Source organism: Lactuca serriola, chromosome 1 (genome assembly GCF_051521515.1).
Source record: "Lactuca serriola cultivar US96UC23 chromosome 1, Lser_US96UC23_V15, whole genome shotgun sequence".
Taxonomy (NCBI): domain Eukaryota; kingdom Viridiplantae; phylum Streptophyta; class Magnoliopsida; order Asterales; family Asteraceae; genus Lactuca; species Lactuca serriola.
In genome coordinates, this window is record NC_136408.1 from 71,249,040 (window position 1) to 71,265,329 (window position 16,290).

Below are 16,290 nucleotides of genomic sequence, written 5' to 3' on the forward strand. Positions count from 1 at the left end.
GAGATGGACTCGGCGAGTAGGCGCTGAGTGGAGAAAACCCTAATTCTCGGGATTGAGCCCTATATACAGAACATTATGTTTCCTTCTCAGCCTCTTTATCACCCCTTGAGTCCCAGAAACCCTAATTTCATGGAGAAACCCCATTGTTGAGCAAATTGGAGCTTGGAGAGGGGTTGTTGAAGAGATCTTAGAGAAGAAGAGACTTGGAGCAAAGGGGCTTTGCTTGGATTCGAGTTTCATTGCAATTGGGGAGTTCCTTTGAGGTAATAATCTCGTTTTTGAGCTGCTACTTCTTAGATGCATCATTTTGGGAGTGTTAGAGACCATGTCCTTGGATGTATTGGAGTTTAGAGGTCAGATCTGAGGTTACTACCTCAGATCTGGAATGGAGAAGGGTTGGAATGCTTGAAAGTCCCTGTTTGTGAGTGGTTAATGGAGCTATTTTGTCCCAAACCCAAACCCTAGAGTGAAAATGCATAGATCTCTTTGGATTCACGTAAAGTTGGCCACTTTACGTGATGGATGAGTTGTAGGAGGCTACATCTATGTTTTGGATCAATTGCATGGCCTGGAGTGCTTCTGTTTGGATTCAGACCGGTGGTACTCGGCGAGTCACATGGGTGGACTCGACGAGTTGCTTGATGATGAGCTGGAACTCGACGAGTTGGAAGAACAACTCGGCGAGTTGGATGAAGATGGCCTGAAACTCGGCGAGTTGTATGAACAACTCGGCGAGTAGGTTGAAGATAGCCTTAGACTCGGCGAGTCTGTTCTTGGGCTCGGCGAGTCTTGTCGAAGAGTCCCAATATTTTCTGGTTGAGTCGAGAATCGGCGAGTCAAGGGATGACTCGGTGAGTTGTGTGCGAGTGGACTCAGAGTTGTGGGACTCGACGAGTCTCGGGGTGACTCGGCGAGTTGAGTCGCGGATTGGGGAAGTTCTGAGCATGGGAACTCGACGAGTCGACGGGTTGACTCGGCGAGCAGGGTCAACCAGGAGGGTTGACTTTGACTTTGACCAAGAGTTGACCGTTGACGTTTAGGGCTTGGTCAGCGATGTGGCCTTTGGGCCAAGAGAGGGGGTAAAATAGTCTTTTACCCTTAAGAGGGTGCCATGAGAGGGTTGATTCTAGTTTCGAGAGTTATATTCATGAGAGTATATGCCTTACGTGTTAGGCGGCGGCGAGTTCGAGATTCAAGTGTGGAGATATCTACTTTCTGCTTGCCAGGTGAGTCTTCTCACTATACTTTACCTTGAGTAGGTAGCCAGAGTTATGTAACAGAGTATTTGTATGCTATGTATGCTATGTGTTGTACTGCATTATTTCTATGTGATTTATGCTGTGCATGTTTTCAGAGTTGGAACCGGAGGGTTCCTAGAGTTGGAACCGGAAGGTTCCCAGAGTTAGAACCTGAGGGTTCACAGAGCTTGGGTGCATGGACCCATAGATTTATAGCCTCGAGTGGCTAATATATGCTTATGTGGTATTTTGGGGAACTCACTAAGCTTTGTGCTTACAGTGTTTGTTTTATGTATGTGTTTCAGGTTTCTTTCAGGATCACGGGACGGCGCCGGCTTGATTGTACACACCAGAGAAAGAGTCATGTTTTGAGGATCCTGGTTTTCTATACAAGCGAAAATGGAGTTATGTTTTGTAAATGAGATTTTAAACAAGTGTTTCTAAGAATTAAACGTTATTTTTAAATGAAAATTTTGTTTGAAATTTTCGGTGTTACAAGTTGGTATCAGAGCCTTGGTTTGAGGGATTCGGATGTGCCTTCGGGTAATTCTAGACTCAAACTGGGGAAGTAAGAAAAGTTTTCAAAGAAATAATTTTCTAAAGCGAATAAGAGTTCAAAGAGAAAACGAGAAAGAGCAGTGTGTACAATCAGCCAGAGCCCGAACGGTGATTTCCCAAAATACCCTTACTTTTGTGTTATGAGATATTTATGATGCACTTCATGAGATATAATAGCATGCTAAAGACAGGCTAGGTATTCCATGTCTTAGGACTAGAGTGGCCTGATTTGTGATGCCTTATCCTAGGAATTGTTGTGATATGCGATGTGCTTTTGAGTATGTGATGAGTGAGAATATTTAGTTGAAATCCTTAGGGGAGTAATCTAGGGGAGATACCTAGATGAGTACTGTGGTACTTAGAGAAAGAGTAGTCAGAGCCGCGAGGGGAAGAGTTGTAGATTTCGGTGGTACTTCCGAGGATGAGCAGAGCAAGCGGAGATATCACCCAGAATGAGTCATATGTATTCTTCGATGCTCGAATGCTGCTTGCTTTGTGCTTTGTGGAACTCTCGATGATGGGAGTCAGCTACCAAGCGAATATGACGATATTCAGGAGGTAGATGTCTGGCATCGTTAGGAGCTCTTCAGCAGCTGATGGTAGAGAAGTGTGGGAATCTAGGAAGATCCTAGGGAGTAACCTTAGCTAGATGAGTGCGCTGGCAGAGCAGAGAATTTCGCTGGGGAGCGAGCGCGCGACGAAATTGGTAAACGAGAAGGTCGAGCAGCTACTTAGGAGCTTCGGGATAGTCCGTGTGGAAAGTATGGGTAGATGTGGCAGGTAGTATGGGCCCGTACTACTAAAAGCAGAGGACCCATACTTGATACAGGGAGTATTCTGAAGGTTCTAACGAGCAGATTGAGGAGTGATGTTATGGTTTGAGTACCATACATCAGAGCGGATTGAGGAGTGATGTTATGGTTCGAGTACCATACATCGGAGCAGATGAAGGAATGATGTTATGGTTCGAGTACCATACATCGGAGCAGATGGAGGAGTGATGCTATGGTTCGAGTACCATACACTGGAGCATATTGAGAAGAGATGTCATGGGATGAGTACCATGGTTCGTAGTGAATGATGCTTGTGGTTCTCCGGTTATCCGGTCACGATTGATGAGGTAGAGATTGGACGCTATGGGTTTTAGGCCTGTGGGCCATGATTGAGTTCGAAGAGGTGTCCCTTGAGAGGGAGGTCGAGAGCATATCAGAGTATTTTGGTAAGGAGTTAGAGGGAGGGGTGAATTTCGGTATGAGATGAGCAATCAATCGATAGAGGAGATGTCACCTTCTATGTGAGTGGTGCTATTTATGTTCGTGTGCGGGTCATGAGAGGCCTGATGTTTATGTTTCGGGTTTGGGGGTAAAACCCTGCAGGTTGTCATTGATGATGATTTTCCATCAGGGTATCAGGTAGCATGTGTGCTACGAGACAGTGATTTACCATGAGCAGATAGTCAGTTGGGACTGAGATAGTCGAGGACCACGTTACGCCTATTTGAGTATAGTAGGGCGTATTGTAGAGGTGTCAGTGGGGAGTCCAGTCGAGCTAATCAGTGCAGTGGGTTTTCTATCTATGTTGAGTATTAAATATGGGAGTGGGTCCCTGTTCTTGGGATGATCCATGTGTTGGAACGTCGGTTGATGAATCGAAGCGGGGGAAAATGATAATTTCGTGGTCCAGTCTATGAGTCAGTGATGTTATTGGTCAGTTGAGTTGTTTGGTATTGGATTGGTACGAGACTTGGAACGATAGAGGCAGTCATGACGAGAAGTTCTTGAGGATTTCATCTGAGGTTCAGAGTTATGAGATTGATTGATTTCCTTAAAGGGGATTATCGGGTGTTGCGTAGCACTTTCCATGGGCAGGTGCGTTATTGTTGGTGGAAATGGTTCGTGAGGTTGTTGATGTGTCAGATAGTGATGGTTCGAACCCTAAGTGAGGGAGAACCGGGTGGTTTATTGAGAGGACCAGAGATTTGTGCAAGAGCGGTTAGGGGTTGGATGCAGAACCTGCGGCTTGAATTTATGAGATCAGGGTCATTGGTGGTCAAGGAAAGGTGTAGGGCGAGATAATGCATGTGATGTATGCCTGAGAGAAGGATGGGTGTCTCCACGGCGGGTGGTCAATGGTTAGGAATCTGGTGGTGGTCAGAGTCGTTTCAAGTGGAAGACTCGTAATGATGGTATGGGCAGTTAAGAACTTCTGGGTTGAAATATGGGTAGCAGATTATCGAGTAGCCAATTCCCGGGCTAGGATGTGTATTCTTGCTTGAATTTTGAGCAGTAGTGGAAAGGGTTTCGGAGGATCGTCAGTGTGTTCTGAGGGGTTAGCGCCTTCCTTGTATTCCAATTGAGTGTTTGGATGCACTGAAGTTGTGCATCGTGTGATATCAGAAATTATTATGGGATTCAGAGGAAATGTATTGCTGTGTGTGTATGGTGTTGGGAGTAAGGGAATCAGTGGTTGTGGCAGGATCTTGTGATGTTCTGTTGGGACATTTCGAGGTATCCAGGTATGATATCTTTATTTCGGAGTTACTCGTGAATCTTGAGTTGAAACGATTTGTGGTGCATCAGGTATCTACGGATCTAGTGGGAGCCCTTCGAGTATGGGCATCTAGGGAGATTATTTAAGAGAATGGATCTTCGCAAGGGTGGAAATTTTGATATGTCGATTGCCTCCAGAGTTTGTGATGCATATTCGAGTCGATTATGGGTAGCTGCCTATGATAGCCTGCGAAGCATGAGCTAGTGGAGTCAGAGGGTGTTGTGATACTGCGGGAAGCCGTAGTACTCACTAGTCAGAGGGTGTTGTGATACTGCGGGGAGCCGTAGTACTCACTAGTCAGAGGGTGTTGTGATACTGCAGGGAGCCGTAGTACTCACAAGTCATAGGGTGTTGTGATACTGCGGGGAGCCGTAGTTCTCACTAGTCAGAGGGTGTTGTGATACTGCGGGGAGCCGTAGTACTCACAAGTCAGAGGGTGTTGTGATACTGCGGGGAGCCGTAGTACTCATTAGTCAGAGGGTGTTGTGATACTGCGGGGAGCTGTAGTACTCACTAGATGGCAAGAGAATGTGATGATGGAATGTTCTCCGATCAGTGTATGATGTGGAAGAGTGTTGGGCTTGAGTAGCCCTAGTGTTGAGTTCTGGAGCCTGGGTGTTGAACCGGGGGCGAGACTGGGATCTCCGTCTCTGTCGGGAGATGTGGCGAGATGCGCAAGGGATATGCACAGCAAAAACCAGAGACCAGAGTTGAGACGATCCTTGGTTGGATTGTATTTTCTCGCATGAGGAAAAGAGAATTTTGTGACTTGCGTGTCCCTGGGCCGGGAGAGTAGTCACTGGGAGGAAGTTAGTGGAATATTTGGATCATGATATGGATGACCTTTGGAGGCTCAACTGTGGAGTCAAAAGCTGACCTGGTGCTCAGTCTCGAAGAGGGATATGAGAAATGAGCTAGAGCTTATCATGATGATGTTTGTGGACACTTCAGAGTGAGCGAGCGATTCAGACGCTCGAAGACATGCTTCAGGCATGTGTATTAGAGTTCAGAGGGAGTTGCAGCATGTATTTATTCTTGGTTGAGTTGTCCTATATCAACAGCCATCATTAGTGCATTGGTATGCCACCCTTTGAGCTGTTGTATGGGAGGAGGTGTCGGATCCTCATTGCTGGAGAAAAATAGCGCGTGGACCCGAGAGCCCTTGCGAGCAGATCCAGAGCATGTTCGATTCATGGAGTAGTGGCAAGTTTGGCAAGTGGATTTCCCTGGGTAAGGGAGGAGAAAGGTATGTAACCCCCGGGGGGGGAAGGTGTTGGTTCACGAAAGTGAAAGTAGTAGTGAGAGTGGATGATTTGGAGTATGGTGGTTGAACACTGTGTCTGTGACAGTGGTATGGAATGACATCCTGATGGGATGTCTGCTGAGGAAGCGGAAGGGATTCCGCGGGTGTAGAGCCAAGAGTCTCAGAATGGATGCAGGGAGGGAGTCTGGGACTCCCAGCTTGATTCTGATCAGGGTATTGTATATGTGCTAGTGGTTCATCCTGGGGGATGTTGGAAGATATCATCAGTATATCGGGTTTTCCCAACCTGAGGGTGTTGGAGCAAGTTCAGCATGTGTATGTGATTGCAAGAGGAGAACTCGTGGGAGTTGCTCCGAAATTGAAGAGTGGGTATTTCTGTCAGCACGGAATGGATAGAGCGGGATTCGGATCGGGGATCCGATGGTTCATGGCTTTCTATCCCTTATGGGTCGAGCGATTGTTGAGATTGGGAGCAGTGATGCATCTCGGGTAATTCTCGATTGTTGAGTGTGATTATCAGAGGGTACAACCGGTGCCTGGTTTGAGACGGTGGTCAGGACACCGCAAGGAAAGAGGAAGTGAGTTCGAGTTTGATGGTTATGCTTTGTGAAATCTGGTCCAGTTAGGGCCAGGTGGCGCGTCGTGGGAGTATTTTGGAGTCGAATTGTCGTAGGCTTCGAGGGCGAAGCCTAATTTAAGTGGGGGAGAATTGTAACATCCCGAAATATCAAGAGTAGAGTTGAAGGGCTAGAAGAGTAAATTGGGAAAGAGTGACTCGGCGAGTCCATGGATGGACTCGGCAAGTAGAGTCGCGATTTAGCCGCGTGTTAAGTAGCCGACTCGGTGAGTCAATGAGATGGACTCGGCGAGTAGGCGCTGAGTGGAGAAAACCCTAATTCTCGGGATTGAGCCCTATATAAAGAACATTATGTTTCCTTCTCAGCCTCTTTATCACCCCTTGAGTCCCAGAAACCCTAATTTCATGGAGAAACCCCATTGTTGAGCAAATTGGAGCTTGGAGAGGGGTTGTTAAAGAGATCTTAGAGAAGAAGAGGCTTGGAGCAAAGGGGCTTTGCTTGGATTCGAGTTTCATTGCAGTTGGGGAGTTCCTTTGAGGTAATAATCTCGTTTTTGAGCTGCTACTTCTTAGATGCATCATTTTGGGAGTGTTAGAGACCATGTCCTTGGATGTATTGGAGTTTAGAGGTCAGATCTGAGGTTACTACCTCAGATCTGGAATGGAGAAGGGTTGGAATGCTTGAAAGTCCCTATTTGTGAGTGGTTGATGGAGCTATTTTGTCCCAAACCCAAACCCTAGAGTGAAAATGCATAGATCTCTTTGGATTCACGTAAAGTTGGCCACTTTACGTGATGGATGAGTTGTAGGAGGCTACATCTATGTTTTGGATCAATTGCATGGCCTGGAGTGCTTCTGTTTGGATTCAGACCGGTGGTACTCGGCGAGTCACATGGGTGGACTCGACGAGTTGCTTGATGATGAGCTGGAACTCGACGAGTTGGAAGAACAACTCGGCGAGTTGGATGAAGATGGCCTGAAACTCGGCGAGTTGTATGAACAACTCGGCGAGTAGGTTGAAGATAGCCTTAGACTCGGCGAGTCTGTTCTTGGGCTCGGCGAGTCTTGTCGAAGAGTCCCAATATTTTCTGGTTGAGTCGAGAATCGGCGAGTCAAGGGATGACTCGGTGAGTTGTGTGCGAGTGGACTCAGAGTTGTGGGACTCGACGAGTCTCGGGGTGACTCGGCGAGTTGAGTCGCGGATTGGGGAAGTTCTGAGCATGGGAACTCGACGAGTCGACGGGTTGACTCGGCGAGCAGGGTCAACCAGGAGGGTTGACTTTGACTTTGACCAAGAGTTGACCGTTGACGTTTAGGGCTTGGTCAGCGATGTGGCCTTTGGGCCAAGAGAGGGGGTAAAATAGTCTTTTACCCTTAAGAGGGTGCCATGAGAGGGTTGATTCTAGTTTCGAGAGTTATATTCATGAGAGTATATGCCTTACGTGTTAGGCGGCGGCGAGTTCGAGATTCAAGTGTGGAGATATCTACTTTCTGCTTGCCAGGTGAGTCTTCTCACTATACTTTACCTTGAGTAGGTAGCCAGAGTTATGTAACAGAGTATTTGTATGCTATGTATGCTATGTGTTGTACTGCATTATTTCTATGTGATTTATGCTGTGCATGTTTTCAGAGTTGGAACCGGAGGGTTCCTAGAGTTGGAACCGGAAGGTTCCCAGAGTTAGAACCTGAGGGTTCACAGAGCTTGGGTGCATGGACCCATAGATTTATAGCCTCGAGTGGCTAATATATGCTTATGTGGTATTTTGGGGAACTCACTAAGCTTTGTGCTTACAGTGTTTGTTTTATGTATGTGTTTCAGGTTTCTTTCAGGATCACGGGACGGCGCCGGCTTGATTGTACACACCAGAGAAAGAGTCATGTTTTGAGGATCCTGGTTTTCTATACAAGCGAAAATGGAGTTATGTTTTGTAAATGAGATTTTAAACAAGTGTTTCTAAGAATTAAACGTTATTTTTAAATGAAAATTTTGTTTGAAATTTTCGGTGTTACAACATCGAGCCCCGCTAGGTATACAAATATGTTATTCTAAGGCTCTGCCCACTATAAACATACACTATATATCAGGTAAGCATGCTAACACACAAAATAATCATAAAACAATAACATACGTTTCAGTCATCGAGCCTCGCCCGACATCGAGCCCAGCCTAGTAAACATAGCAGCACATAACACATGCAAGGGTCGCGCAGACTCCTAGCATCCTAACATAAACAATAAGGGCCGACATTGGTGCCTTAGACCCGTTAAACCTAATGAGGAGACTCGCCTCGACTGCTGAATCTCACTGAAAATCCTTGACTGTTGGTCCAACGAATCCCCGAACCATCAATACAAGATAACACCCATTTAACATTTGGGTTCCAATCCATACTTGGGGCAAAAAGACAATTTTACCCCTTGCCTAATTTGGTCCAAGATTTAGGCCCAAACTCACAATCTAAAAGGCCCAAAAACCCAATAATCATCCAAAGCCCACTTATGGCCCAAAAACCAAATAGTCATCCGCTTCTATCGTTATAATCATTGATAATACTATGTTGAAAATTTTGGTATCAGAGCTAAGTTCCGTTCTTATCATGTTTATTATAAATATGAGTATTCATTCGTTCGTTCATATGAAAAATATTCATCATGCATCATTATAAATGTTATCACATTCATATATATCATTTGACATACTCATCATAAAGAATAATAGATATAATAAACTTCACTTTTATTTTTAAAACTATAAATTTTTATTGTAACTTTACACAACTAAATTATTGTTCTTATAGAATTATAATCATGAGTTTTCAGGTTTAAATATTAATAAACAAGAGTTAATTTTTTTTCATAAAACACTGAAACAATCTAAATAATTTCTTTTAGATTTAAAAATAGATTCTAACATATCAATAATTAATTACATATCTAATATTGAAACAATACATATAATAGATAATAGTACAAATTGGAAACAAAAACGAATAAAAAATCTTGAAGATAAGATAACAAGATTAATTTATTAAATATGTTTCAAGAAATAGAAAAATCACTAATAATAACTACTTCGTTAGTAAAAAGAAACTAAAAAATTCATTTCTAAAATACAAAATACACACAACTCATTAAAATGGAAACTTTATAAGAAAAAGTATAAACATTAACCAAATTATTCGCAGCATTAGAAATTTCATCCGAAATTCAAGAAAATAATACAGAAATAGAAAATAATTCAGATAATAATGACGCAAAAGTAATATATGATTTTTCACCCGATGACGAAGATGATTATCAAAGTCAATATATTGAAGATGATAATCAAAGTCAATATATTTATCGAAAAACAAAACCCTTGGTTCCTTCCAACTCGCCACCTCCACCACCGGCGACAAACACCCCTCTGCTCTCCGATGAGAAATCTCAGGTATGCAATTTCTCTGTTCTGATTTTTTAAATCCTAGATGCTTTTAACATAAGAACAAGTCTCAAACTGCACATAATGACCCTATCACCTGAAGTAATGATGTCAAACCTGCGAAATTTTCACTTAATTACTAACTTCAAATCAAGATTGTCGATATGAATCTATCTGTGTTTCTTTATGAACCAATCGATGAAGATTGCTTTTTCTTACATTGTTGAGACGCTATTATTGTTCCTCTCCATGTAGATTCAAATATTCAAATCCAATTGTATCCCTATTCCCTAGTTTCACGAATTTATGAAATTCGATTCAGTTTGTGAAGTATAATCAGCATAACTTAAATATTACGTTAGCAATACATTATCTCATTAACCAAACAGATTATAAACATAAACTTGTAAAGTATATGACAGACCTAATAAGGAGCAATCTACCCGCATAAGATAAACTCTTATTCTTCCAACATTATTATTTTACACTTTCTGATCCTATCTCGGCTAAAATGGATATGTTCAAACCAAGCGGAAAACTTTCTACATTGACGTATATCTACAAGAATTTGGACAATGGGTGTAAGGATGTCGTTAATCGGAAAATTGGCAACAATGAGAATGGTTGTAATTTGCTGAGATTGTTGCGGCTGACAACATAGCGTATCCAGACTCCACCAGGTCGACTGCCACACGAGTTACTGAAGAGATATGATTTGACAAACCACTATTTTAATATTAATGGCCATATTCTAAACATCACACTTGGGTTTACCCATTAATGGTCGGGCAATAATTTCATCAAAAACCTAGGATAATAAGGCATTTAGTAGAGTTTTCACAAATCTTCCTATCGGGCTTGTGACCATACCCTATTTGAAACTGGTAGCATTAGACGGTACGAAAGAAGAATCGGAACGGATGACTGCCTTGCTTCTGCTCGTCATTGTTTGCTTTGTTTCCCCAATTTGAGAGGATAATGTGGTCCATGAATATCTTGTACAATTTGTGGAAGACATGGATACAGTAAATTCTTACTCTTGGGGAGCAGCGTGTCTGACTATTCTGTACATTGGGATTGAGAAATATAAGTTAAAATCCAAGAAGAGAGTTGATGGAAATTGCCGGCCTCTTTTGGTATGACACATTTTTGCATCTCAATATAAGATTATAATATATTTATATATACTTTTTGTTTTTTCTATTGCAGGTTTTTTTTTCTGTACACGCATTCCAAAACTCTCTAGAAATCTTGGATTTGAAATCGATTTGGAGAACCAAAATGCTCCATTATTGAATTATTGCATGATTCGGAACACAGATGGTCGGGACTACCCATAACGCCGCCGCAGTTGCAGTTGCAGTGGAGAATTGTAGCATCTTTAGAATGTCGAATCCACCTGATCTCAGATCTATAGTTTCTTTAATTAAACAGGGAAGTGGACCAGAATTTTATGTAGAGGGTTATTCTTCAGTCTTTTTTATTAGTTCATTATTGCTACTCTTGCAACAATTTGGGGGTTGATGAATCTGAAAAATGTCACTTTATGGAATACAACTTTTATTCATTTATTTGGTACAAGAGTCACTCTCTACACCTTTAGGATATTCTTTGGCTAATGTACATAGGACAAAGTTAATATTGTTCTTATTTGGTTAATGGTTTAATGTCTTGGGTTAGTTCTCAATGTATTACGTCTCTTGTTTCCTTTGTCACATACCCTCGGAATAAACATTATAAGAATGTTTGTATATTTGTTTATGAGTAATTTTTTTATGTGGAGGGTAGTTGTAACACCCCAAGTTCAAAAGTGCAAGTTCAGGGTTCTTAGTGTAAATAAGGAAGGTTGACTCGGCGATTCGAGTCACGGTTCTGGTCACGTGTTAAGTGACCAACTCGGCGAGTCGGCAGATGGACTCAGCGAGTTGGTGCTGAAGGGAGAAAAACCCTAATCCGGGATTATGCCATATATAAGCACATTATAACCCACCTTCAGCCTCTTTGCTACCCATTTGAGATCCAGAAACCCTCATCTCGTGTGTGTGACTCCATTGATGAAGAATTAGAGCTTGGAAGAGAAATTTGGTGTAAGAAGCTTGGGGATTTGGAGGCCATCATCAAGGGGCTTGGGTAAATCTGGAATCTACTTCTGTTTGGGCACATTTTAGGGGTAAGGAACCTCCTCCTTAAGCTATTTCATTATTGATTCATGAATGGTGGTTGATTTGGGATTCATTAGCTTGTTTGGGAGCTATCTCGAGTTTGAGGCTTAGATCTGAAGTTGCTACTTCAGATCTAGATTTGTGATGGCCCAAAAGGTCATAAAGTTCCTGTCTAAGAGTCATTGGTGAAGCCCTTTGTCTTAAACCCTATCCCTAGAAGTGTTTTGGGCTTATATCTCCTTGCTTTCACGTAAAGTTGGCAACTTTATGTGAGGGTTAGGCTGTAGAAGAGTGGATCTATGGATTGGAGTCCCTGCATGGCTTGAAAAGCCTATGTATGGAATGAGAACTGAAGAGACTCGACGAGTCACATGGGTGTGCTCGATGAGTTGTATGGATATGTGCATGGACTCGGCGAGTTGGAAGAACAACTCGGTGAGTCTGTGCTTGGACTCGGCGAGTCTGGTCGTGGAATCCTAACCTTTTCTGGTTGAGCTGTGAATCGGTGAGTCGAGGGATGACTTGGTGAGTTGAGCAGGAAGGGACTCAGAGCTTGTTGGACTCGATGAGTCTTGGGGCGACTCGGCGAGTTGAGTCGTGGCATGGGAGTTTCTGAGCATAAGAACTCGACGAGTCAATGGGTTGACTCGGCGAGTAGGGTCAACCAGGAAGGTTGACTTTGACTGAGGACTTTGGCTTTGACCAAGGGTTGACCAGTTAACTTCTAGGGGTATTTTGGTATTTATTGGTATTTATTGGATTTGGTTATTTGGTAATGTTCAGTGGTGGAGTTCGTGTCGGTGGTCGGAGCAGCGTGATCTTATTCTTCAGTCGGTAGTTGCAGGTGAGTTATCCTCACTATATCAACAGGGTCTAAGGCACTAAGGCCGACCCTTTATCGGATTGAAATCCGGGTATCTGTTTGATATGTTATTGCTTGCTATGTCTGTATCCTGGTTATTAGAATGGTGAATGTTAGAGACCTGGTTAAGGTCGGTATCCTGGTATATAGGATGATGCTATATTAGTGACTGGTTAGGTCGGTATCCTGGTTAGGATGTTACTATGATCTGTGATTTGCTAGATCGGTTTGATTAGATGTGAATTGTTATATGATTATATGTTTAGGTGCACATGGTTGTTTGGACTGGAGTTGGGTTGAGGCGGGTCCTGCTTTGTGTTGTAGGCCAACATACCCAGGGCGGACCGGTTAGACTGAAGGCCTGGCGACTGGTCCGGATAGGCTGAAGGCCCCAAGAAATCGGACCAGACGTGTTGAGGCTCGGAGAGTGGACAAGACAGACTGAAGGCCCGGTGCGGACGGACCAGTCATACTGTAGACTCAGAGAGTGGGACAAGTGGATTGAAGGCCCGGTGCGGGCGGACCAGTCATACTGTAGACTCGGAGAGAGAATGAACCGGGTGGACTAAAGGCCTGGTGCAGGCGGACCAGTCACACTGTAGACTCGATATGCATGTCTATTCTGTTTATGATATGTGTATGGTATTGTGGTTGGTATTTTGGGGGTAACTCACTAAGCTTTTGGGCTTACAGTTTCAGTGTATTGTTTCAGGTATTTCAGAAGACTGTGGTAAGGCGAAGGCGTGATCGTACCACTCCTCAGTTTTATGTTGAAGTTTCTGGGATACTCTGATAATAAATGAACTGAAAACCTTTTTGTAATAACTTAATGAATATGGGTTGTGTTTTGAAAAGTTTAAATTGGTTGTAAATTTTCACGGTGTTACAGCAGTGAATAGTGGATGCTCCCGACATATGACATGATCAAAGTCTAATATGTCTTGTGTTAGTATCAACTTGTTTGTGCTTTAAGGTTTTCGTATAGTAACTTAGCCTTGTTCCAATCAACCAACTTTACTTTTCTTCTTAATCATAAACATGGATTTCATATTCTTATTAACTTAGCCTTTTATTTTTGTCAATCGAAGAATTAACGTGGGAAATAATGTTGTGGTTTTGAGTTCAAGTTTTCCTTTTTCATTTTAAAAGGTAAAATATCAAATAATGGAAAATGAAAGTAATCAACCTATTTGTTTTCAAAGGTGCATAAATTTGCATAAGTATACAAACACACACAACCAACTTCAATGGATATCTACTATGTACTACAAATTCTTCTTTTGCTAATTTCCTTCTATACAAGTTAAGACCCAATCCAAAAATGTTATATGTTTGATGTTGGCCTGATAATTTTTCTTGCTGATTGCGAAATTGCTTCTTCTTGATCATGAGTTTCCCCTAGTTAATATCACATAAAATTTTAAAGTTTAACATTATTTCAAATTTTCATGTACTGTTATCAAGTATGGAATAGTTCTTATATAGGAAAAATTGGTTTATTTTTTTGGAGACAAGATTGATCATTGGAATTGCGTTTCCACCTCGACTGGGAATTAGGGGTCCTGGCTTCCTAGTAGAACGTAATCGTCTGATTAAGGAAGGGAACTTAATGACTTATAGATGGTGATGGGTCGCACACCCGCCCATTCTACCTGTACGCATTTATCTACATTCTATCGGTAGCTTCTGATGACCCTCCAGCTGTGGGAGTTGAATTGGGTTTGTCAGACATCAGTGACCTATTAACTCACGGGAACCCTAATGTGGAAGAGCATGGAGTGATATACTTGTATGTATTCAAAATAGTAAGTATATACAGTGATTTTGGCACTGGTGCATCATAGACTTTAAACAGTGTCTCACCGTGTGTCGCTCGTAATCTATACACTTTTGTGCAAAGTTGGGAAGCTTTATAGAGGTAAAAAAGATTGTGGGTCCCTAGAGTGGTAAAGATGTGTTCAAAAAATAATACGAAATTATTTTTTAATTTATTTTTAAATTTAAGTATTATACAACTGCCATGAATAAGACTTGGATCTTAAATTATATAGAGATACCGCTAAATATGTATGCAACATGTTATTGGTCAATGTATATATATCTTTAAATTGTAAAACAAAAACTATCTAGGAAGTAGAGACGACAAAAAGTCTCGTGGGACCCCGATCCCGAATAGGGGTATTTATTCAAAAAATTCAGGAGCAGGCCGGGGCCGGGGTTGGGGGAAAAATTGCTCTCCGTTTGAATTCGAGGGCGGGGGAGGGGGTGGGCAGTCTCGTCCCAAAAATATGGCATTTTGACACATTAAATTCCACACCATAGGTGAACAATCTTGGAATATAACCCGATAGCCATACATATGATAGTTGGGAACCAACTATCATCCCCCATCAGTAATAACGAAAATGAAATGTTCATTAGCACTCATACTACGATATTTAAGAGAAAAAAATAACAATAGATTTTATTCTTTAAAAAAATACCTTCTTTTATATATACTAATAAAATTATGTATGATATAGTAGTAAAAAATGTCTGACATGGTAGGACACTTCAACCAAACTACGATCAACATCTAAAAAAATCGAAATCGCAACTACAAGAGGGAAACCGCAATTGATAAGAAAGACTAACTTTTGATTTATCTGGGTCTTACTTCTCAACGAATAAATAAATTCACTAAATGTGGTGGTCTCATAAAATTTTACACCGTAATTGAATATTTTTAGAATATAACTTGGTGGCCATACATATGATAGTTGGAACCAACTGTATGTCACCCCCCCCCCCCTCAGTAATAACCAAAAGAAAATGTTCATTAGCACTCATACTATGATATTTGAGAGAAAAAAATAACAATAAATCCCATTCTTAAAAAAAACACCTATTTATATATACTAACAAAAATATATGTGATATAGTAGTAAAAATATATCTGACATGGTAGTCCACTTCAACCAAACTAAAAAATCGAAATCGCAACTAAACGAGGGAAACCGCAGATATGGTGGTCTCAGCTACAACATTGTTCATATCTTGAATGGTCTTAGTCAAAAATCCATACCACTGAGCGAGAGCATACAAGATGCTAATGCCACTACAATTTTGTGGAAAAAAAACTATAGACTAATGCAAAACCGCAGGCATGTATGCCTCGATTGCAGTTTGAGTGGCTACAATGGGGATATTGGCTATTTTTGGCTATTAAGTGAAGTAATTAACAAATTTGGTTAGATTAGCAATTTTCTCATAACAATGTACCTAACACCTCCCAGCAGGAGCTATACTTGTCTTAGTAAGGGTTACTTTACTAAAACCCTACTAACAGCAGTAGAGGTTATAATTATGTACTAGGGGTTACTTTACTACAACCCTTACTTATAGTAAGAGTTATGTTTGCTAGTGAGGTTTGAGTGATTAAGTCTTGTATAAGGGGTAATATTATAAAACCTGGTTACTTTACTAACAATCGGTATAAGAAATAGCAATGTATTTTCATATGTTTGTGTATAACGACAGTTTACAGTCATTTCTTTATGTGATTGTATCGGGATGATATTGGTATAACTAGATAAAATTTTCTACTTGAAGCAGAAAGAAATGAAAGAAAGATGCCAACTGTGTAATAAATAAATCAATGAAAGTACATTGTTATTTC